Genomic DNA, 25,475 nt, shown 5'->3' on the forward strand with positions numbered 1-25,475 from the left:
TGTCATCACTCACCCCTTTTGTCAGAAGACAAAAGGAACAGCAAATAAAAGGGATCTTTCTTAGTCTATCTGTAGCTATTTGTTCAAAGTCAGAAAAATGATACAGTTCTATCTCTGCAACGAAAACTAACACATTCATAAACCGTTCACACATTAAATAATTGGAATACAAGTCAAAGTCATCTTCACCAATTATCTGTCGCAATGCTGACATTTTCAGTATGTCCTACTTTTTCTTACAGAGACAAGCTGTATAAGGTGTTCTAACCACAGCTCATACAAAGCTTGAAATTGTGTAGAATCCTGTCATTTTTCCTCAGTCTTCCTATCCTGTTGTATTGAATCCAGAGCCTGGTGGTGTCTGCTACCATTAGAAATATTAACAACAATAGAAAAGACTTGGATCCTTTCACAGTGATTGCCAAGAATCAAGTGCTGGGCTATGCAGAAAATTAGGGGGAAAGGGCCATTTTGCATGGCAAAGAGAAAGCAAGCTTACAGCAATACTTCTGTACTTGTGTCAATGTGAGTCTTTCTGCTGTTGGTGGATTGATCACGCTTCCCATTGCAATGACTGTAGTGTGGGTTTATGTTAGTATTAAAAGCACCTGTTAGATATTGCTAGTGATGAGACTTGTGATACTCCCTTCCTATGCCTGGATCATTTTGTGATTTTAAATTTTGTTTCTCTCTAATGTTCAGGGCCAGCCCAGGAAAAGGAGGGGTGCTGTACTGTACTTAAAGCCAGTGATGGGGAACATCCTACTTATGGTCCAGTGGGGATCTACATTAGGTCCAAGAGCTTCTTCTTCAGGACCTACTACTTCTCCTAGCAGAGAAAAGTGAGGAGCTGAATAAAAAAAAAAGTTTTTTTTCCTGCTGTGTAGTGAGAAAGAATACATTCTTATGAGAACATAAGAGCTGGAGCAGAGCTAGTCTTGGTTGTAAAGGAGGCTAGCTGCATGCCCCTAGAAACCTCATGAACAAGGTATAAAGTTCCTAAGGAGGGGGTTCAGACATCATACTCACACTCAGGGGCTGAATATAGCTTGGGACTGAACCATGGTTACTGAATTCAACTAATTAGCTTATGACTAGTATCCATAAACATGAAGAGACCTCATAGTTTGTTTTGGTGGTTCACCATGGATGGTTATCTCAACTGGGTTCAAACAGCACCGCAATCCATATTTCAACAGCAGTTCACAGTTCAGCAACAACCCACACTCAATCCATATTTAACCTTTGGGTGTGGGTTATTGTATAGCCTGAACTCAGTTAATTGGTTTTCCCTATTGTAGATTCCAGCATGTGTTATTCAAAGCAATACTGCTTCTGAACAAACAGGAACCATCTAATTATAATGGATGAGATCAGAAGCAAGTGGAAATTCTCATGTAATCATCAATGAAAGGCAGACTTAGGGGAATCTCAAGAAGCAACACAACGACTTGGGGAAAAAGAATCTAAGGGAAGGAGAACCCCAAAACAGCCTAATGAGGAATGTGCATGCTCAGTGGCCCCAGAACACAGAGGGGACAGGGAAGTGAAAAGAGAAAAATAGGTTGGCTGAGGGTTGGGTGATAGGTGGAGTGACAGAATGGAGTATCCTAGAAAAACACAGAAGTTCTCCACTCTGCAACTTTTTATTGCAAGTACCACTTAAGATCTAAGCTAATGTGCATTGCACAGCTTTTGACGATAAATACCAGCACTTACCTTTGCTGAATCCCAGAGTGTCTGGGTGTCACCCAGATAGGGATGGCTTATTCTGGCCATTTTAATTTATCATTATTACAACCTTAAGTTTTGTTCATTCCAAACTTGGAGTTTTTTCTAGTCTTTAATTCAATTTAGCCAAAACTCTGAGGATGTGAAAAGTTTGCATGAAAAGTCATATGCATTTCTCATTATATGTAGTGGGAAGAGCTTGCCTTTATATAGTTCTTTATCCAGTTCTCCCACTAGTGCTTATCTGGAGGCTGAGTAGTCCAACAGGACCTGGGAACTATCCTACAATTGCTACAGTGGCCATTCTGTTTCTGGCCACCAGATGGAGCCCCAGAGCTGCCCAGATACTGACAAAGATGACTAAAAAGATTGTATGGAAGAGAAGCATTGCTTCCCTTAGCAAACAAACTGCTCCATTCAGAGCTGCTTATTCCAGCCTTGTGAATGAGGGGTCAGCAGTCCCTTGAATACTTTAGTAAGAGTTGCATTCCTCAGGATGCCGGCTTCCTTCCAGCCATCCTAAAGAAATGCAGACTCACCCCTTCTACAGCTACCTCCAAAATTCCTGTTGCTCAACATTGACATCACAGAAGCTGCTTCTTCCTCTGAAATCGTTGTTGACAAACACCCACCCTGGAAAAGATGCCTTCACTTCCAAAAACATTGCTGCCAAGTGCTTACTTGATCTCATTCCGTTATTTCTGAGTTTGCTCTAGCTTCACAGCCATATAATACAAGGAATCATTTCTTTATATAAGCAAGCACACCTGGCTAAGAAACCTATTTTACATTTAAGCTCTGCCCTCTTTGCCCTTAGCCTCAATGCACTGATCACTGGAACATGGCCCCCAGAAACTTCTTCAGTCCAAAACAGATAATGCACTCCTGTACTAAGGATTCTTCTGCAGATGGAGCAGTCTGCCTGTTCTTTGGCTGAAACTGCAATCCTATATAAGTTTACCTTGGAGTAAGTCTAACTGAGTTCAAATACATTCTCGTATACAATGTATAGGATTGTGCTATTCAAAGTTCAGTCCTTCTGTATCATATCATGTGCTTTTTGTTTAAAATAAAAGCAGAACAACAAGAACAACAACCAAACAAAAAACAAAAACAAGCACCAGCAAGACTATCATTTGGCTGCCCCCCCCCCCCCGCTTCTTCTTCAGTTCTGTTTTATGTAGTTTATTATGAAAATGAGCATGAAAGGCTTGGGAGACAATTTTAGTGCCATCTTTGGGAACACTCAAAGCTTCCTGTTGTGATGTGCTTTTTATATATAGATATAGATCCCCAGATATACAGTCCAGGGAGAGATATTCCACCAGAGGGCTCTGTTTGCACACAGGAAAACAACTCAGGTTGCGATTACTTTCCTGTTTTCCATTTTACCCCCTACTTCCCTCAGCATTTTTAAAGCAAGCATGGGGACAACAAACAGCTGTATTTCTGTTAAAATCACACATTTGTTTTCAGTCTCAGGAAAGAACTGGCCAGCAGGTATGAAGTGATTATGATATTTTCTTGACAATGAGATGCATCCATCTCAGTTTGTCTGCTTTTCAGTTGAGCTCTTCAATGCCTTCACTTCAGCTCTGTTCTGTCTTGCACTTCAGTGAAATACATACTAATTAAGTATGTCTGATTTGCACAGATCGTGTTGCATTCCCTTGATATGCAAGGAGGTTCTCATGGGAGGTTCTCATCTTCCAACTCTCAGTTCTAAGACTGGGAAACTAAATTGCAATACTAACTACTAATAATAATCTGAAATAACAGTTGATTTGCCCATTATTTCCTGAGACACAACAACATAAAAAGACCCATGGTGAATCAGACGAAGGGTCTATCTAGTCTACTCACAGATCTACAGTCTTGTGGCCATGACTTTGACCTCTTGGCCAGCGTGCTCAGCACTCAGGCAGGTGCTTGCCGGGAAGAGGCCTGTGTGAGAACCGCGTGAGTGGTGTTCTTTTCCCATGCACTGTGCAGCAGGAGTTCCCCAAGGATTCACTGACTTCCTCTTAGCTTGGTTTATTTTCTAAGTGAGGGCTGAGCACAAGAAGGAGTCCAATGAACAGAAGAGGGACCGATTCTGGGGAGGATCATCACAGTCCAGCTCATGGGAAACTCATAAGCAGGATGTGAGGGCAACAGCATTCTCCCAGCCATGCTCCCCAGCAAATGGGACACACAGGCCTCCTGCTCTGAAAATGGGGGAGCACAAAGCCATGAGGACTCACACCCATGACTTTGTCCAATCCCCTTTAAAAGCCCAAATGAGTAACTATCACTACAACTCCTGGAAGAGAAAGCCATTGTTTAGCTATGCCCTGTGCGAAAAAATGCTTCCTTTTATCTGTCATGGATCTCCAATCAATCAGCTTCATTGGCTGACCCGGGTTCTAGTACTATGAGAAAGCAAGACACTTGTCTCAGTCCAGGACTGCTGAGTTTGCTCAAGAGTCTCTGTGGAGAGACATTGTCAGAAGCCCTTTGGAAGTCTAGGTAAACCATGGTTTTCCAGGTCCTTCATCTCAGCACAAATATGTGTTTCCTTTTCCAGCAGAACAGCATGCTGTGTATTGAGGTAGGAGCCCACATTACAAATTCCTGCAAAAAATTAACATTTTCTAGATATATTTGGCTACACTGTATGGCATGTTGTCACATTTACCTTTTAATTGAAAGAATTTAATCAGTTTGAGATGGCTGCATACCTGAGCAGATGAAGGGCCACACAAACCATTTTGGTCTGGCCTTTTTTCTTCTCAATAACCCTCCTCACCCCACTGCATTTTCTACCACAGGAAAAAAAAATCTGGCTATCTGCATCTTTCCTATTCGAGGGAGAAAAATACCTGGGCTGCAGAGAAAAAAGAAAAATGGTCAGAGAGGGGGAAGTTTTCTGTAGCCCCTCCTCCTGCCAGTTCTCCTGGGATTGTTTTGGATTTGTAAAAAATATTTTACAAGCTACATGTGACTATGTATCACATCTAATTTGTACCTCTTCATATGGATGACTCAGGAATTGACATGCAAGTTGTTTGTGGAAAAGTTTTATAAAAACGCTGAATAATTTACAAGTCTTTTTATTTCTCCTCATGGTATTAAAGGAGCCATCAGGAATTTTGATGCAACTGTACTATGTTGTGCTGAGCTCTTTACTCACACTGTTTCCCTTTGCTTTCAACTCCCTGTGTTCTCTTTAATACCGAAGCGATTGTCTGCCCTTTGCTCTTCTGCTGTCTTTCTTCTTTTAACCATTGTTTGTGCACATTCCAGAAATCCACTTTTCATAGCTTTAACCCAGTTCTTTATGTCTGTGACCTTTTAGGACCTATCTTCTTTTTCCACAAACCTCTTTTCATCCAAGGGACACTTTCAGAATTCTTTTCTTTTTCCTCTTGGAAGCTTCTGTTGCTATAGAGACACCTGACCATTAAACATACAGTGACTTTTGTTAGTGTGCATTGGTTGCTATAGCAATGCCTGCCGGCCTTGGGTTCAATGAAAACTTGCTTTGGAAGGAAGCCCAGCTCAGCTCTTTAGAGACACCCAGCCAGCTAGGTTGCCATATTGGTAGCAAAGCAAGCTGGGGCCCTTGAAGCTGTTGTGAGTTTTGCGATCATGTGCCGTGTAATCACAATCTGGCTTTTATTTCCTACTACAGGCTTAACCAAAGAAATACTTGAGAAGTGCACAGTGGTTTATGGTTTGTTCAGTCAACAGTTGTGTTGCAGGAACCATCTTTTTTAATGCATTGCAGGAAATAAATTATAGCTACTGTATTCTGTGGGAAGGTTTGGCTCTGTTCTTTCTGTTGATCAAAGTTCTTGCTTTGGGGCCTTGAGAATGAAAACTCTCTGAACAAAAACCTTGTCTTCAAATATTGTTGAACTATATGTGGAATTATTTCATTTTTGTGCAGACCTATACAAAGATGGACTCCCCAAACAGAAATTGCTCAGTTGTATGCACACTGGCCAAAGGTCTGCTGAAAAACAACTGCACTTTACCATATCTGTGTCTGTATCTATATAATATTTAATCATTTGTCATTATTTTGGGGGCATCTTTAAGGGTGGAAGGTGCTTTTAATCATACAAATTAAATACAATCAGAATTGAATAAATACATATTCAACATATCCAGGAAGTACATGCTCAATAAAAATAGGAGTTACCAATGTAACTAGCAACCCAACAACTACAGAAAAACCAGTGAAAACCAGTTGTCCTTCACAGCTTTCCTAAAGAAGGGGCCTGGTGAACCATCAGTAGAAGCTGGTTCTGGATCATGGGCCCATGACTGGAAAGGGCCAGTCTTTCTTACCTACCACATCTAACTGCCCTTTATTCTGTAAAGATTAATCACAATTATCATTCAAATGGTCCAATTTGTTTAGTCTGGAGATACGTCTGGATTTAATGCGGCTTGTGTGAATGTCAAGTTTTAAGAGTCACTGTAACTTCATAAGCATTGTCAAAGGAGTCTATGAGAGATGAGTCAGCTGTATATGCCAGGATTATACCACTGCCCAGCCGATGGGCTCTAGGCATGCACAAACTCTTCTTGTTTGTATACCTGTAGAAATGTTTTGCTGTCTGGCAATCAATTTGCTACGCCAGTAAGTTTGCATTTTGATTCAAAGTTGAGTCCATCACTAAGAGTCATCTAAACAGAAGGAATCAGTGTGTTACCAAATTACCCAGGTTTCTCCAGTGTGGTATGACCAGCCATCATGATTTCAGCCTAACCTACCTCACAGGGTTGTTGTTGTGGGGATAAGATGGACGAGGAGAATGATGTATGCTGCCTTGAGCCCTTGGTAGGAAAAAGGCAAGATATAAATAAAAAAATAAAAAAGAGTAAACACAGAGTTCTTTCTCTTGTCAGTCCTAGCCTGTGAGTCCGGATCTTCAGGTGCAGTAGCCTTGCAGTAGCCAGTTCTACTCTTAGGCAGAGTGAGGCACCTTCTTCAGTGGTAGATGCTGGGGAACAGAGAATGACAGCAAGCTGTTGAAGGACTGAGTGTATAAGCTATGGAGTCAAGCCATGGCTAAATTACCCTGCTGCTTTCCAGGGCCATGAAGGATGCTGTGCCACCAGCAAAGAGCCACAATTCAACTGCCATTCCAGTCAGCTTCAGCACATGGAATGGGACAGCACCACCTTCTGTTTGCTTCAGGCAGCCAAGCATCCAGGGCCAACCCTACACCAAACAAGGTGAGAATCATGCGGCGGGAGGGACCTTTTCTGAACGAGGCAACCTTTCTGAACACAAGAGTTTTAAACAACAGGGAACAAGCTGAGCCACCTGCTGTTTAAAATGGCCACCCATTATCTCAAGATTTGGCGTCTTGCATTTCACTTTTCCTCATGCAGTGATCCAGCTTAGAAGCTTAGGTGAACTTGTATTTACCTGTGCAGAGCTAAGAGCATCTGCACTGTGTGTGTGTGTGTGTGTGGTCAATTATACACTGCCGCAAAAAAGGAAATGCATCCCCAGAAAAAATGGAGATGATATGTAGTGATGGAAACAGAAAAACAGGTTTTTTTTTAATTAAATAGAAATAAATCTCATTATCGTGGGAAGACTGTGGCCAAGTGTCTGGTGTGCCTGCTCAGTCTCTTGCTGCCCATCTCCTAATGTCAAAGGGGTGTTTTAAGGTCTTGCATTCCCTTTGCATTGTTCTTTGTCTTTAAGCTGGACCTGGACTGGACGGTCCTTCAAACAGAGGTTGCCTTCAAGCAGGATTGTCCTCTGGCAGCCCTACAAAGGAATGTCCTCTGTAAAGTAGGGCACTTGGCCACCCTAGATTTGAAAGGAAAAACCACTTGCAATTTCCCTATAAAATGAATAGGACCAGCTAGATTCTATTCAGACCAGAGTACAAAAAGCTGTGGTAGAGGAGACTTGTTAGTGCCAGTACAATCTCCTGTTCTTTAAATAGTAAAAGACTATATTTATTTAGGGTAAGGAGGTGATATGACAAAATTAAACATTTGCCAGGTGCAATAAATATACAAAGATAAAGATTCTCTTTCAGAAACGATGAGCAAAGGAAGAGGCTTATAGCCTCTGTTGTCTTTGACTGTTTTGTTACTTCAATTTTGCAAATACTCTGCTGTTATTGTTGTTGTTCTGAAGAGCCACGGTTGTTGGGCCTCAAGGCAGACTATTCATTAATATCTCCATGACTCTTGTCTACTAATTAACCCTGAAAGAGAATAATTTGCTGAAAAGGTAACCATGTAAAAAATCTTAAAGTTTTCACTGTTTCTTCCCCCAGTTTGCTAACTAGGAACAACTAGGAAAGACACCAGAACAACGGCAGAAGAAACCTTCACCATTGGAATTATGATTTTTATCTTTTAAGAGATAATATGGCTTCCTAAATCTGAGGCCAGACATAGCACTATGGCCTTGGAGCTGGATATCTGTGTTCAAATCTCACTGCTCCTGTTGCTACCACTGCAGAAAAAACTATGCTGGTGACATCTCTGAGGTTGGGAAAGCAACATCAGAGAGGAGGTAAAGGGGGTATAATGGATCCTGGGAGGGAGGAAGACTGGGGCTGCCAGGATATGAGCAACCCTAGTGACACTTTTCTCTTCTCCTCTTCCTTTGAAGTGCCTCAGGTAGTTTTTTGGCCATCTAGACTGTCCCCGCCAATCCTTGTCCTCCATATTGGATAACTGTGAATTCAGGAGCTTACAACAGAAACAGGTAATCGTAGGTAAAAACATCTGGAGGTCCACAAGTTGTCTGTCTGTTATGAAACATCTGTGCTGCTGGGGCTGGTCAGATTAGAAGATACAGACCAGGGTTCTTCAGAAGATACAGAAGAACCCTGGGTTCTTCTCTCCCTTCCCTTCCTTGCCTATTAGAAAGCTCTCTTTTTGACTTCTGTGAGGTTGGCTTTCCAATGTCAGGAAGCAACTGCTGCTGTTTTTCCCTAAAGTGGCCTTGACTGGGTTGAGGAAGGATCATAATTAATGCAGAGCCCCCCTCCTGAAGTCATTGGACTGTCTACAAAACAGTGTCTGCTCTTCTGGGGATAATAGCACTGATCTGTTAGTGTATTACTACAGAATGTGTCATATGCTTGATGATGGAAAGACTAAGGCAGGCTAATGCAATGCTCACTATTTAGCAAAACCTGGATATATAAGTTATAGATCATATGTAAGTGTGTGTGTGTGTGTGTGTGTATGTGTGTGTGTATTACTAAGAAAAATACAAAACTGAGGTTGTTGTACATTGAGCCCATCATGTGAAGGCAAGACTCACTGGAGAAAACAATAATGCTAGGGAAAATTGAAGATGACAAAAGGAAAGGAAGACCAAATATGAGATGGATTGATTCTATAAGGAAGCCACAGCCTTGAGTTTATAAGAGCTGAGCATGGCTGTCAAGGACAGAACATTCTGGAAGGCAGTCTCTCATTAGGTCACTATAGGGGAGAGATGACTTGATGGCACATAACAACATTTGATTGGAATTTTATCAGAGGTTTGAAATGCTTCTATACAAAAAATAAATGGAAACCGTGATGCTGTAACATCTATCCTAAAATTAGGATTCCTTGCTTGCTTCAATTGCTGAGGAAATTTGTACATAATCATAGTCTTCCAACTTTTATCTATCCATTGCTGTTTAGTTGGTTGCTTTGGAGACTTCCAATTATGTGCTATACATGACATGGTATTTGTAAGTTTCTGTTTGGTGGCAGATGGCAACCTCTGTCAGGAAAAGAAAATATATCTGAGCCCTTTTGTTCTTGCATTATAAGCAGCAGATTGTCAGCCAGAGTAAAGTGCAAAAGTATATGACAAAAATGACCCTATTTCTGAAGAAACTGATTCAGAACCAAAGGGTAAAACTACCAAAATTTTGATCTGAGTAAGCCATTTTCTCCACTGCTTTTCTTTGTTAACTACAAGATATATCAATGATTGACTGAGGTAAGGGAGAAGCCACTGCTGAATTTGTTCTGAAGTGTGGTGATCAGTATGCCTAACAAGCATACCACACTAATCTTGCCAATATTGTTTAACATCAACCTTTTCTCACTTCAAACTTGCCAGAGGTTTAGAATAAAGCAGTTTTGTATCTTATCCTATTTTAATGTTATAAGCAATTCTGTTGCCACCTATGATTTCCAAGTCAGAAACCAAGAAGGTATTTATTTCAGGATTTCCTCCCATATATATATAAATTGCAGTATTGATTCAAGAAGGAGTACGTGCCTCAAAAAATCTCCTTCTAAAAACGTTCAAGCCAAAGAAAAATCCATAGGATGAGGATGCTGTTAGGACTGTACTAATGACCCGGCATGGTGCTAAAGGATACGTCTGCTAAATTACAATCTTATGGCATCTAACTCACAAGCAATAGGCCGTTAGTTTACTGGATTTTGTACATGTTTGGAACTAGCTGGAGTAAGTAATTTGTGTTTGTCAAATATATTGAGCTGTTGAATAAAAGACCCTAAGGAGAACCAGAAGTTATGGCTGTAATAAATTCCTCTGGTTAAGGCTCTGTGAAACTGAATTGACATATAGCTGAGCTGCTTAGCTTATATATTATGTTGAACTCAGTGGACAGGCTACTGAAGTCACTTTCCCCTCTCCTCCCAACTCCATTATTTGTGGGGAGATGGGGACAGGGACTGAGGCCACTTTTTCCTTACCTTTCAGATGAAGAGGAATCCTGATTGCGGCACTTGCAGAAGCCCATGTTTAATTATGCTTTTGCATTAAAAATATGCTACATGGATTTGAATAAAATGCATACAACTTTACAGTAAACAGACTCAGGCTTCAATGAAAGCAGACAATACATTCAAATAAGTGCCTACTTGAATTTAGGATCTATATGCTGCCTGTCCTGAATTTATTGCATTATAAGAGGTGCTTTAAATATTGTAGTATCAGTCTTTCATCCATCCCTTTCTATCCTTTGTTAATTTGCATGAAGTAGGTAGATAATTTGAAAGACTATGTTCTTCAGTGATTATTAAAGACTATTCCAGTGCAAAATTTATCTGTGTAATAACTTCCCCACAAAAGAGGTCATGACTGGACATTGCCATATCATATGCTTAAAAGTATTAGCTGTACTGTATTATCAGCAATTACTATATTAGAATATCCCTAATTAAAGAGATGCTGTGTTTTTACTGAATAAAACACAATCAATGTCCTATAAGCAGAATGAAAAGCAGCAATCCACTAAGCAAGCATTTTGTGGTGCTGTCCACAGAAGATTTGCAAATTTCTAAAAGTGCCCAGATAATAACCTGGTGTGGATGGTGGGGGCGTTTGCTCTTAGGTTTCTTCTGCGTTCAAAACTGGATTGGGCCTCTTAATGCTTGCAGTTTACACAATCCAAAACAGATTACTTGAAAGAAATTGAACATTTTTGGCAATGCAAATTGCAGGAGTTGGGCTTTTGGGCAGGTTTGCAACCACAGAAAAGGCTCAAAAGCTCCTATCCTATGTGTAGGATCCTGATCTTGATTGGAACCCATCCTTTCAATTCTCTCCCTCTTCCCCCCTCTCTCTATGCATGCTTAAAGACATAACTGTTAGATGCACCTTTAAAGAAATGTGTAGTTTGTTCCTTGGTGTCAGAATCTTCAGGCTTTAGACTGGCAATCTGACACAGAAGATTCTAAATCAGAAAGTCATTCTGACACACGTAATACTAAATCAGAAACACTCTTTTATTGCATGGCAAAAGTTTAATGGTTACAGTTCTCAAAACTGCATACGTCTTAACAGTAGTCTCATGACATTTCAAAGCTTAGAACTACAGCCAAGTAAGAGACTTAAGACTATAGTTTCTCAGTTATAATATATGTGGCACAGCAAGTATAGGTCAGAGCATAATAAATTTTGATTCTTTACCCTATGCAATCAAAAATTAGGGTTCAAGAGAGAGATGTGAACCAAACTGTAAACCTACATGGTTGGTTAGTACCCACTTTGCACCATTTGTTGAACTTGGTGCATGGTGTGAGTCCAGGCTTAACAAATCCAGAAGATCAAAGTATGTTCCACAGCAAGTCTACAAAAGTTTTTAGGCAAAGACATCTCAATGTCCAAAGCCTCCAAATTGCAGGACTGAATTTGGCCCAGCTAGGTCTAGATGGCCATAGCAGAAAAGGCACATAAATCAAAGTCCACCAGTAAGCACATTCCATGGAAAGCATGGAAGTCTTTTCATGGCAGAGAGGGCTTCCCTAGGCCCAAGCAGGAATGTATCAAAATACAACAGTGCAGGCTGGGAAGATGTTCTTAGCATTGTATCCAAGGCTGAACAGCTGATTTTCAAGCAACAGATAGCCACCATGGCTCTTCACTAACTGACAGGAGTTTAGCTTAACACAAGCCACTTTTCACTCTTTAGAGGTGAAGCCTCAACCTTAGCGACATTTCTACAGGTTAGCTCCTCCTTCTGCTGTATTCTTGATGCTAGTTCTTGTCACCTGGGTGGGACAGTGACCATATTCCCACTTGTTTTTGCCTAAGAAGACTCTCTCACACTGGTCTCAACTGGTTTTCAATGGTGTTTTTCAAGACTACTGCTGATCCAACTTTTACTAAAAGGAACAGGCCTGGACACTTAGACTGCAGATTGGGAGTCATACTAGATTGGGGAAAAAAACCTAGTAGACAGACAATGGAATGTGGGGTAAGAACGGAATTGATTTTCATGGTTAACTAATTCATTTAATTTGCCTCACAGGTTTTGCAAGTTTCTCAAATTACGAGCTGGGAAATAAACCTACACCTTTTGTAAGTGCTGAACCAAAATTCAAGTGTTTCTTTCAGGAACATTCTGCCTTCTGGGCTTAAATTAGTTATAAGACAATTTAATGGACTTAGCCCTGAAACATTAAAGTTCTCTCTGTCTTTAGTAATGAATTTACTGATTATCTTGTCAGATCTCAGCTTTTTCCTAACTAATATTATTCCCATCAGTGAATGTAATATTTATAATCATTAAACCTCTCATTTCTTCTAATATATTTTCTTCAATTATTCATTTTGCCTCACTTAAATTAATCCATAAACATCTATATTAAGACCCCTGGTGAGGAAATGTCTGTGACAGTCTTGAGAATTTTTTTCCTGGTTGTTTCTACAGATACCAGTATACAGATTGGCTGCTGTTTTGTTTTTGTTTTTCCTGAGTTGCAATAATAGCTGCTCTTTCCAGCCACTATCAAAGTTACTTGTCTATGGACGATTCTTTTGTCCCTAAATGAAACAGTTAAACATGTCCAGTGGAGGTGGGAAGGGGTGAATTGTGTTTTTGAAGGAAAGCCAGGATTAGGATTGCAAAAGCAGGACTACATCTGAAAGATGTAGAAAGAAAACAAAAGTCATGACTGCAGAATTATACAACATTACTGTTAACAATGAAGACAATGAAATTGTGAAAGATTTTACATACCTTGACTTGGTCATCAATTCAAATGGAGAATGTAGCCAAGAAATTCAAAGGACTGAGAAGGGCAGCCTTGAAGGACCTTAAAAAAGATCATCATCAAAGACATTTCACTGAAGACCAAGGCCAAGATCATCCACACTATTGTGCTTGGTATCATTATGTAGGGGTGTGAAAACTGGTCAATGAAGTAAGCTGACAGGGGAAAAAAACCAATGTGTTTGAAACATGGTGTTGAAGGAGAACTTTGTGAATACCCTGCACTAATAGAAAGGCAACTGAGTGGGGCCTAGATCAAATAAAACCAGAACTTCCCCAGAACCAAAAACAAAACTGAAGTTGTCATTCCTGGGGCACTAGATGGGCTGGTGTGGGTGGGTGAGGCGCAAGGGACAATGGGAGTGTACAAGTGATTGCTGGGGGTGCACGTGAGGATTGAGTCACAATGGTGTCATTGGTGGTGAAGGTGGACAAAGGTGCCGAGGAAAGCTGGGTAGGCAATGGAACCTTGCTCTTGAGTAGGACGGGGCCAGGATGCTTGCTGCTCATGGGAGAGGTGCAGGGTCTAATTATACTTTGTCCAAGGTTGGAGCCCCAAGGAGAGGCAAGCCAGGAATGGCCACTCTTGCCCCCACATTCAGAGCCAGATAGGTACGTCTCCTGAGGAAGTGTGAAATGGAAAAACGAAGAGGCTGGGAGTCAAACTTAAGAAGCACTGGGGGAGCCAGGGGTGCTGAGAAGCTGTTGAAGAAACCAGGAAGTGCTCCAGAGAGTAGCTTTACTAATTCGCCCAGAGAGGCTGGGGCTGCTTGCTAGGAAGAAGGAGCTTCCTACCATGACTGGGTCAAGGCTGCTACACAATTACTTTGGAGTACAGATCTTTTCCCCATTTGTTAAAGGGAGCTTGGACTGTTGAGACCCGTGGACATTGTATACTATAATAATATCATATGAGGGGTCTTCAAAAAGTTTTCACACTTTTATAATTTATAAATATATTTTATATATTTCTTGCTGATGGCATTAAAAAGTTGGTACAACGCTGGGAAAATTCATCACAAAGGAAGGTGACTATGTAGAAAAGTGATGCAATTTGAAATTTTTAATAGAGTTTGAAAAAGTGTGGAAACTTTTTGAAGAACCCCTGTATAATAAACCCTTTAAGTGTTATTTTAGTCTGATCCCTCTAATGGAGGTGATGCAGCAGGGATGGTTTGATGTTCCCCTTCCTCCTCAACCTGCAATGGACACAAAATGAAAATGCAAAACTCCCCAGAGAAGACAGCCATGCTAGGGAAAGTTGAAGATGTAAGAGGGAAAGGAAGGCCAAATATGAGATGGACTGACTCCATAAAGGAAACTGGACCCCTGAACTTAGAAGAGCTAAGTGGGCATGTCATGCAGAGGATATTTCGGAGGTCTTTCATTCATACGGTGCCATAAGTCAGAGATGACTTGACAACACATATCAATGACAAGGGGGTATACAACCATTTAGTGGGGTATCTCCTATGGAGATTATGAGCTCTCAATGATATTTAATTTGTAAATAAGCCCTGTTTACATGGTGAAGGACTACAGTTTGCACATTATAAGAGTTGAAACTCTGTTTTTCTGAGCAATTTAAATAAATACAGAAGGTGACTGAGAGAGCTCAAATCATATTTTTAGTGATATTGTCATCTTCTTTTTAAAGATTGCGATTTATTTCCAGTAAACGCAACCTTGGAGATCAGATGAGTTTTAATTCCCCAAGGGATTTCTGTTGTTGCACTTCTGCTTTGCTCTATAATACACAATCAGTTAAAAATAATAGGTTGTGTCCATGAGGGATTTTTTTCAGCATCATATCAGCAAAGTCAGTGGGAACCATTCTTTTCAATAGATATTTGTAGTGGAATGCACTTCATACTTTGGGATGAGTTAAGCCATGAAAACCCTTCATTAAGAAGGGTCTCTTCACATTGTAAATCCAAAATTGAGGTTGCTACTGATATTAATTTAATTTACTGATATTAATATTAATTTAATTTTCAAATTTATTAATTTACTGATATTAATTTAATTTACTGATATTAATATTAATTTAATTTTCAAATTTAAAGAAGATCTGAAATATCCCAAAGATTAGCTTGAATTTTCTGTATGCTGTACTGAATTCTGCAAGTTTTCAAATATTCCATGAATAAATACTTGTTGAGGAAAACAAAAGTCTGTATCCTCACTGCTTGACCTAAATCAGTACTACCCATCTTCCATTACCACTCAGACAACTGGGGGTTGTCTTTTGTTTTTGTTTTGTTTTTCAGAAGATGCTTTTCTATACCCATACCTTCACTTCCAAGGCTTTCCCCCAAGTTTGGCAACTATAAAAATCATGACAGCAGAAAAGCCATCCTTGGTCATCTAGATTTCCTGCGTGCAAGTTTAGCTTTATTTATGTATTCATTCATTCATTCATTCATTCATTCATTCATTCATTCATTCATTCCATTTTCACCCAATAAGTGATTTCTATGTAGAGTACAAAACGTCATAGAATCGTTAAATATAAAACATAATACAAACGTGAAAAAATAAAATATAAGGCAAAATAATAAACAGTACAGGAACTGATAAAACCATAGAATGTTAGAACTAGGTTTCTAAAAGACTGACAGAAAAGAAAGATCATTGCTTGGCACCAAAAACATAACAATTAAAATAGAAGGTGCAGAATAATCAATTCATCTCTTCCCTCATACCATTCATTTCTCTAAGCCAAAATCTAATTTCCTGGATGAGATGATGATTAAATCTTAGCAAGAAGCAACTGTAGGGGATTCCAATACCACAGTCCTGTGAAGGAGGAACTCTGCCATTCCCTATAAGGTTGTTTGACTGCTGAAATTCATAGTCCTTAAGTTGCCATTTGCTCTGTTAGAAGAAGCTTGTATAGAAATATAGAAACAGAGTGGGTCAGAAGGGGCCTCCCAGGCCGTCTAGTCTGACCCCTGGCTCTAGCTGGCTCTGCTCATGATATGCCTACCATGTGCATGTCCACCCTATCCTTAAACTTTTGCAAAAGGGGTGGCATATAAGTGTTCCAAATAAAATAATAAAATAAATAAACACCTTCACTGATTGGGCTTTAACCACCTCCTGTGGAAGCCCATTCCATACCCTAGGGGTCCTAACCATCAGGAAGTAATTCCTGGCATCCACCTTGAATCTTGGTTTCCTGAACTTTGTTTCATTGGAACATGTCCTGCTCTCATACACAGACTCATGGCCCACTTTCATGCGACACCCCCTCACATACCCATATGTCACTAACAGGTTGCCTCCAAGTCTCCTCTCCTCAAGGTTGAAAAGATCCAGTTTCTTCAGTCTCTCCTCATATGGCTTACCTTGCAAACCAGCCACCATCCTTGTGGCCCTTCACTGCACTGATACCAACCTTGCTATATCCCTCTTGTAATGAAGGACCCAGAACTGAATGCAAAACTCCAGCTGCAGGCACACCAGAGTCACACAGAGTGGCAGTATTACCTCTCTTGCTCTAGAAGCCATGCTTCTGGCTATGCACCCAAGGGTGGCATTCACCCTCTTGAGCACAATGTCACAGTGCTGACTCAACTGGCTTTAGACTGCAGTTGACCAGCACTCCGAGATCCTTTTCACAAATACTGCTTTCCAGCCACATGTCCCCTAACCTGTACTTATGACACCCATTCCTATGCCCCAAGTGCAAGACCTTGCACTTATCCACATTGAACGTCATCCTGTTATCCCTGGCCCACTTCTATAATCTGTCCAGATCCTTTTGGATCCAGAATACCTGCTCCTCAGTTGTGGCCGCTGCCCCCATTTTAGTATAATCTGTGAATTTGATCAGCAGTCTTGTCACCCTATCTTCCAGGCCATTAATTAAAATATTGAACAGGCCCAGTCCCAGGACAGAGCTCTGGGGAATCCCACTCATCACTGACCGCCATCCCAATGTCCAGCCGTTAAATATTTACGTGAGGAGCAATGAACAACATACAGGTAATAATCTCCATCAGGGAAACAATCCTGCAGGAAAGAGCTAGGTCCCCTTTCCTCATGCTCATGGCCCCAGTCTAAATCAGGACACCATCCCAGATTCTCTTTGAGATGTGAAATCTAATTACACATCTCCATCATCTCATCTAGTTAAGCGCTCACCGTTGCAGTGGAAAGCAGCACAGGTGACTCTCCTCTTTGTCTTTTGGGAAATGCTTATTTCATGGCTGCATTCACCATCCAGCACTTCATGAAGCCCAAGTAGGATGTCATGATGATGATGATGATGATGATGATGATGAACTTCTAGAATGACTGACCCATGACTCATTGCAGAGTCACAAAAATGGACTCACTAACTTAGTTGAAGAACCTTAACTAACTAAAAGGGAGAACACCGAGCAGCCCTGAGGAAAGACTCCTCCAGAAGAAAAAAAGAACCTGCTGCTGTGGCTGCAGCTGTCAGGTAATAAATTGAATGCGAAAATGGTCAGCCTGCCCTTGGCAACATGAATGTAGGGCTCCATCAGCTAGGCAGAACAGTAGGAAGGCAAGCTCCTTGACCTCTGTCCGGTTACTTTGGCCCTGCCCATAGCTGGAATGCTGCCCAGGAGAATTCTGCAATGGAACCTCTTGGGCTAAAAGAGGTTCTGCACCCCTGCTCTGTTTCAGTGGCTATCTAGTCCCAGGCAAGTTTAAAGATGAAGGAACTTAAGAGGGGACAGGAGAAGATGTTGCCCACCAACAGTTAGCCCTGGTACAGCAGCAGACTGAGCATGCACACCTGTTCATGGTCTTCCCTGTTATGGTGACATGTATACTATTTCTATTTCTATTACAGTCATTCTTTGTAAATATGTTATATCTACATATACATTAGCACATGAATTTTAGGCAAATCTGTGCATTCTTTCATTCTGTTTTTCTGGTGCAGTCTTTCCTCTTTGGCAATCTGTGAATGCCCCTATTACTGCCTTATCTCTATGAAACCTACTCCCATGAATTATTTCTTACAGGTCCCTATTTGTACTACTTTAATCTGTAGGTTTTTTCCCCCTCTATCTTAAACTCCTTTACAAGCCTTTTTGAAAAACTAGATTTTAATTAGGTTTCTATTCCTAGATAGATTTTTTTATTAGCTGTAGTGACTGAGATTCCCTAATATGTCGGAATACAAAGCCAGTATATTTCATTTCTGTTCTTTCATTCTTTGAATACCATCTTTCAAGTACCCAAAGTAGTTTTCCTTTAAGATCATCTCTGCAATGAAGTCCATTAAGTCCATTCCTTTCTGGTGTATACAAGACATTTTGTAAAAAAGGAAGCCAGGGTATAAAGCAGGGAGCTATTTAAATGCGTGTAAGCAATGTGTTAGAATGTTTTGTTTTAATTTCCCAAGATGTTTTGCCCTTCATAATGGTGGAGAAAAGGCAGTTTTCAGTCAACAATTTTTCATTTCTTCTACTGTGGCTTAATTTTCTTGAGGCTACTGAACAGAGATTTTTAGGAACAATTTGATTTTTCTGCACATTAAAAAACACTGTCCAGTTGCCCTTTCTCTTACATGTACCTGCAAGATCTGGTACAGAGCCAAGCCAATAGTAAGATGTCTCATCTCCTATAATAAGTGTGGATCTGGGAGGAGTATCCCTGTTGTAGCTGAACTATTGTTTTCCTTCTGTCCATGTGGACAGTTGTGTGTTCCGGCATTAGGCTGACGAGGCTCACATCGACTGAGTAACAAGAGGGACCAAATATAAAACCCATGTTCAAGAAATATTAGAGCAATGAAAAAGATGGAATAACTTTTTAACGCAGGTGAGCACCAGGACAACAGAATCAGAACAGCTCAGGAAGAAACTTGTCACCAATGAAGTATAGGAATAGATTCAATCAACCATCTGTGTGTAACCTAGTAGTAATGCATATCAGCTGTTTGGAGCGAAGTGCTGCATGCAGTAGGTTGCAAATTAAAGCCTTGGAATTCCCAGGTAGGGCTGGAAAAACTCCTGCCTAAAACCCTGGATAGCTGTTCCCCCTCATTGTAATAAATGGTAAGCTAATAGGGCCATTTCATGGGTATAAAGCGCCATGACTATTCTCAAGAGAGTAAATAGTCCTACAGTACTCCTGCTAAATAGCAGCAGTGCTGCTATTGTTGATGGGGAAAACGCTGCATGCACAGAGTCCCAACATCTACTACAAGGGAGAAGCTGCTTGCTAATCCTATTTTTGTTGCATGCAATTCTTTCTTCAGCCAGAGATGAGTGTATTGATGCTTCATTCTGCAAGCTTATGGGCCTAGCTGGATTGAATGAATATCTGACAAGCACAGGTGGCACTCAAGCAATACTATTTCATATGGCCATCACAATATCAGTAGATGCACAAGGTGAAGGAGATATTGCAATTCTTTTCCTGGTATAAAAGATACATTTTTCACTGCTTGGAAAATGTGATATTTGCAAAACAGAACACCATCCTTGTAGATAGCAACATAGACCATGCACACCAAAGGAATAATGAGTGAACAGTTATTGCATGAAACTAATTATACAGAAAAATGTTCTTAGCATCTGAAAGCTAGAAAGCAAACTCCAATAAGGCAATGGATTTTGGTTTTCTTAATATATGTAACCTGGTGGAATGGGCTTCGGCTCTGCCAATAAACTGTGATGAAAGCAAGCATATGAATTTTGCATACATAGCAGAGGAAAATTGTACATAACAGTTTTGTGAAAGCAATTCAACACTTTGAACAAGAAGGCTGAATTCATTCAAATAGAACTGCTACTCTAATAGCCATTTGCCACCTGCTTCTGTTATCTAGGGACACTGTACAACTGCCGTCATTAAACTCAATAGTTTTCCTTATAAAAAATTCAACATTCTTTCCATTTCCCAGACTTCATTCCTCCAGGCTCACCATCACTTATACTTATCCCTGATTTAATGGGATATGTGGGATTCCAGGCAGTGGAAGAGTTCACAGCTAGGTGGTCAAGCATGTAAAGCAAATGTTTGCAGAACTCAGACTGGTGAGGATGATCCTGTGATGCTTCGCCCTACCAAAGTGAGAGGCCTAATGCTAGGATGTCCAGCCCTCTGACACCATTAGAGGCATTTATTTATTAATTTTATTTCTGTACTGTCCAATAGCAGAGTTTCTTTAAAGGGTGCATTATAGGAAATGAAAGTGGCAGTTATACTTGCCATGCTTTCCAGGGCCAGGGTGGCACCAACTCTTCAGATGAAGATAGTGAGGCCTCGGAAATGAAGTCTATGGACATAGAGATGGTGGGGATTGTGGACTCATCCCATGACAGTTCTCATGCTATCTATGCTCATAAATGCACCTTCTGTGGGAGCAGTACTCTTTCTTCTGATATCATTTATTCTAATCCTTCTGCCTTGGCTCTCATCCTTGAAGAAAGGAGGTGTGTGTGCTTAAAACAGCAGGGGGTTGAATACTAATTATTCCTCAGCAAATAATATCAACTTCACTGGTACATGGTAAATGGTATAAAATTACCTATGTTCAATATTTAAAGCTGATTGGGCTCACAAAACCTGCCTACTAACCTTATCCCCTGTAATGGGGACACTGTTACCACACATGGCACAAGGTAAGACTTTATGCTCTATTCTAATTTCCTCATACACAAAGAAGGAAAAATAAGAATCTTAGTGGTTACGAGTGTTTTGAGCACTCTACACTCCTTGGGGTGCTGAAGGTGAGAGTTGGAGTGTTTTGGAAGTCACATGGACTCTCCATTCCTGAATTAAATCATGTGGGCTGGTTTGTTTTCACAGTTCACAAAGGCATAGGGATTCTTAATGGTGGTGGTGGGGGCTCTGTTTGGCATCCTCAAACTGAGAACTTGTGAAAGCTCTGAAAGTTGTGTTAGCGATATGCCCTTCCAAATCCATTATGAGCCTTGGATGAATGTTAGCTCATTAGAGTACCCATCACCAGTTCTGACTGGTATACATTGTGTGTGCATGCAAATGTGTGCACATGCATGTGTGCAAGTGAGTGTGTCAGAGAGCAAACTGCAGGTTAACAGGTTTGCAGTGAAACTGAGAGGAGCAGGCAGACCTGTTAAAAGATGGCTGGACAGGCTTTCCCTTTAGGGATCAGATATTCAGCAGATGATATGTTGATTCATAGGACTCTTCATTTTCACTTATGCTCTGCTTGTGCATTATTTGTAAATCAAATAGGTATTGCAAAAACACATTTCCAGTGTACTCTCACATTTCCTCCTGTGCCTTTCCCTTCCCTTCCCTTGCCATGCCCTCTTTTCTCCCACTCTTCACCAATTGCACCGGCAGCAGCCCCAAGCAGTGCTAATACTGCACCAGCAAACTTTCCCCCACCCCCTAGAGACACAGTTCTGTGCCCTGCCAACCCAAGCAGAGTAGGAGCAATGGTAATTCAACCAGCAACTGCAACACATGTGTAAGATCACCCTATCAAGAATTTATCATGCTAGTGAAACAGACCTTCCTGGATACTGAGAGTCAAATTTATGTCCTGGAGTGTACACACAGACTGGGAGTTGAGTTTGCAGAAGTGCCCCCTAAGCAGAGTTCCACTCATGGGACACTTCACCAGTGGAGGGGTGATGTGGACACTTACTTGTCAGCTGTTCTTTCTACAGGCACTTCTAGCCTCCGAGAATCTCCCTCAGGGAGCTAGAACAGACCCCAGGAACAGTATAGACTAGATGGCTATAAGGGGGAGTGGAACTAGTGAAAATTCCTTTCTCCCCTTCTATCAGTGGGATCCTCTGCTGGCTTTTAGTCTGTTCCATGAATGGAAGCTTTCCTCTTGCAGAAGCCTTTGCATCCACTTCCCAGAAACCCTTCCAGCAGTTCAGGAGGCAGAAAACAGGCTGTTGCCAATGCTTCAAGGTATTTTCTGACTTGTAAATAATTGCAGTTGATCACATGCTGCAGAATCTTATTAATTTTTGTGTGCCTTTGTACTGAAATTATCATTTTATGTTGTTGTATTTTATCGTTATTGTATTTTATATAATGTTGTATTGTTTATTATAGGTGATATTGTTTTTAATAGTGCATTAATGTTGTATTTAAATGTGACTTAATTTTGGTATATGGATTCCTTGCAAAGTCTTCCATATTAAGTGGTATATAAATATTATTAATTAATAAGTAATGACGTTGGCTCCAAACCATGTTTTGTACAATTATCATTTCAACAGACCATGTCTTCAAACTACTTCCCTGTCAAAATCATTCTTCCTGTTTTTAAATACTATGTCACTTAACTTTGCAGACTCTGAACATCCAGATATACTTGCACTTTACTTGCACAATGAGTTAATTTCTGTAGTGTTTCTCTCTCCCCACCTTTGTTTTGTTTCAAATCAAGCACATTACAAATGGAAAAACATGAAGTAATTTTTAATCAGCAAGATTGGAGGTACAAATGGGAAGAAGTAACTGCTACTGTGTGTCACTGTAACCATAGTAATGGACTCCCAAAGCCACTTAGCTGCTCATTTGTAACAACAGCAGCTTTAAGCGAATACAGAAGTTGCTGTAGCATTAATGTTTGTGTATTGTGTTTTCTTGTGCTGAAAGAAACTGAGGCATCCTGCTTGTAGCACAGATGTTCATCTGGAGGGCTAAATTGTGGGCTTCTTCTCTTATGGATAAATTGTTCTTTGCCTTACAGACCCTCCTGAAACATCAAAGGAATGCTTGTGAAACTTAAATGTGAAATAGAGTCGACATGTGGTTTCTGAATACGAGGTGGCCACAAATGTTTTTTTTTTTCACTTTTGTTAATCCATTTAACGTACTTTTAAATTTCATTTCTAATAATGTAATGTTTGTATTGTTAAATATATAGCAATTCCATAACTGCTGTTTTTAGAACTGCTGGAAAGCCACCACTGGGGGCAGCAAGCATAGGATTCCAAAATAGAGCATTGCAGGGATGGGGCTGACACAGCTTTGGATCCACTTGATTTGAAATTGGCTGCGTCCCATAGAGGAGTCCCAACTTGCCTCTTGGCTACACCAGGCTGGAACTGGGATAGCCAACTTTTCAGATCATTGCTATAAAGGAGAGGGTTTAATTTAACGTTGGTGCCCAAACATCATCAAAAAAGCCTATAGTAGGTTTGAACAAAGCAACTTGCTCCAAAAGAAGATGCAAAACAAACGGAAACCTTATGAGTCTCTTTATCAGTCTACCTCTTTTAAACTTTACCCCTCTGACTGCAGCATGTATTTGCTTGAAAGTTTAACTCTTTGGCCTGAGGATGATCTCATAGTCTAGATAGGTCTTTCTGGGAGTAACTGATTCCTGAGATACTTCAGTCCTGTATCATTTAGGACTTTAAAGGCCAATACCAGCACTTCAGCTTGCACTTGGAAACAATGGATAGCCCATTCAGTTGACATAAAAGCACAGTTACTTGCTCTGATTTCCAATTGCTGCCAGATAAAAATCTGACCACTGCATTTTGGATAAACTTATATTTATGGACTGTTTGTAAAACAACAACTCACCCCTATGCAGTAGTCCACCTTGAAAGGAACATGGATAATAGAGAGGATTCCTTATTTTTATGGTCACACCTGGCAAATCAGCAGGAGAATTCCAGAAGGCATTCTTGCAAATGCCTTGGCAAACAAGGAAAGCATCAGATCCAGGATTATGTGTAATTCCATCTGAAACCGCATGCACCACCTCACCTAGATTCCTGAACAGTCTGTCTTATCAGGATTATGTTTCAGCCTGGCCTCCATGTGAAGCTGCTGTAAAAAATATAATATTACTGAGCTAGATGAACTATTGTTTAGGCTTACTAGAAAGCAGCATACTCTGCCCTAATGAACTACTTACTTCATGAAGGAACACAAGTAAAATTTGTGGAGAGGCCACTAAAATCCTAATTCCACAGAATGTTTTGTTAACTTCAATTGTAATTCAAGCAGGCCTTTAAACAAACTCAGAAGATAAAAATGCTAGCTCATTTTCATTAAGAGCTGAATTAATTTGAAAGAAAACCGCTTGGGAATATCAAGCCTTTAAATAATATAACATATATCCTTTAGCAGAACAAATATCTATTGTGTCTAATAGAAATATATTTCATAAATATTAGCATGACTAAATAATGAAATACCTTGACAGAACAACAAATGATTTAGGAAACCAAATCCATCCCTGTGGATTTTATGGGGAATAGTTTCATGGGTTTTGAATATGAAAAATAAAGAAATGTTATATACTGATAAGTATTATGTAATTCCCAACAGAAACAAACTCCAAGAAGAAAAGCAGTGTGCTTTTACTGCAAGTTGATTCTTGAAAAGAAAAAAAATGCTGTATGAAACTTGAAGAAGGTAGCACTCCCCCCCCCACCCCCATTCGGGGAATCTGAACTATAAATGAAAAGAACAAACTAGTAGCGGCAATTGTATTTTTGCAGATTATGAAATCCCAGACTATCCAGTAAAGCTGTAATTTTAATGAATGGCAAACATCAGGAATTCTGACTTGGCAAGTCTGTACAAATTGTTTGATACTCAAATACAACAATTTAGAGTCCTGAGGAATTGGAGAATCATGTAATCAAAATACTGACAGAAGTGCTAAACAGCTATGTAAAGCCTGTGTATGTGTCTATCTGTGTGCATACACACCTGCAGTGCCTAGTCAATATAAGGATTTGTGCTATTTCTTGTTTAGCTGTTTGTTAAGTAAGTCCAAATTAGAAAGGTCACATGAACTGGAATCGGGGATGAGACCTTGTTATGTTACTTGGGGAAGCGGGGAGAGAAGTTGGGTGTTGTCTAGTAACCAGTTTCCCTTTTAAAGTCTGAAAGTAGTAGAAGAGGATTGTAGTTGCTAGGCAACAACTACTGTGCAGCCCTTGGAGTTCTAGGTCCTTTCTTGCCCTTTAGAATGGCTATGCAAAGGCAGTGGTACTTGTACATGTCAGAAAGGGAAGATTTCAAGGCAGGAGGAATTATCTGGCTATCTGCTCGTAATCTCAAAACATGGCTGGGCCTCACCATGATATATAGAAACATAGAAACCGAGTCAGAAGGGGTCTCCCAGGCCATCTAGTCTGGCCCCTGGCTCCAGCTGGCTCCACTCATGACATACCTATCATGTGCATGTCCAGTCTATCCTTGAACACCCTCATCAATGGGGCTTCAACCACCTTCTGGGGAAGTCCATTCCATACTGCAGGGGTCCTAACT

The sequence above is a fragment of the Varanus komodoensis genome, unplaced genomic scaffold (assembly GCF_004798865.1).
Source record: "Varanus komodoensis strain SLA01 unplaced genomic scaffold, ASM479886v1 scaffold25, whole genome shotgun sequence".
In the NCBI taxonomy this organism is placed as follows: Eukaryota; Metazoa; Chordata; class Lepidosauria; order Squamata; family Varanidae; genus Varanus; species Varanus komodoensis.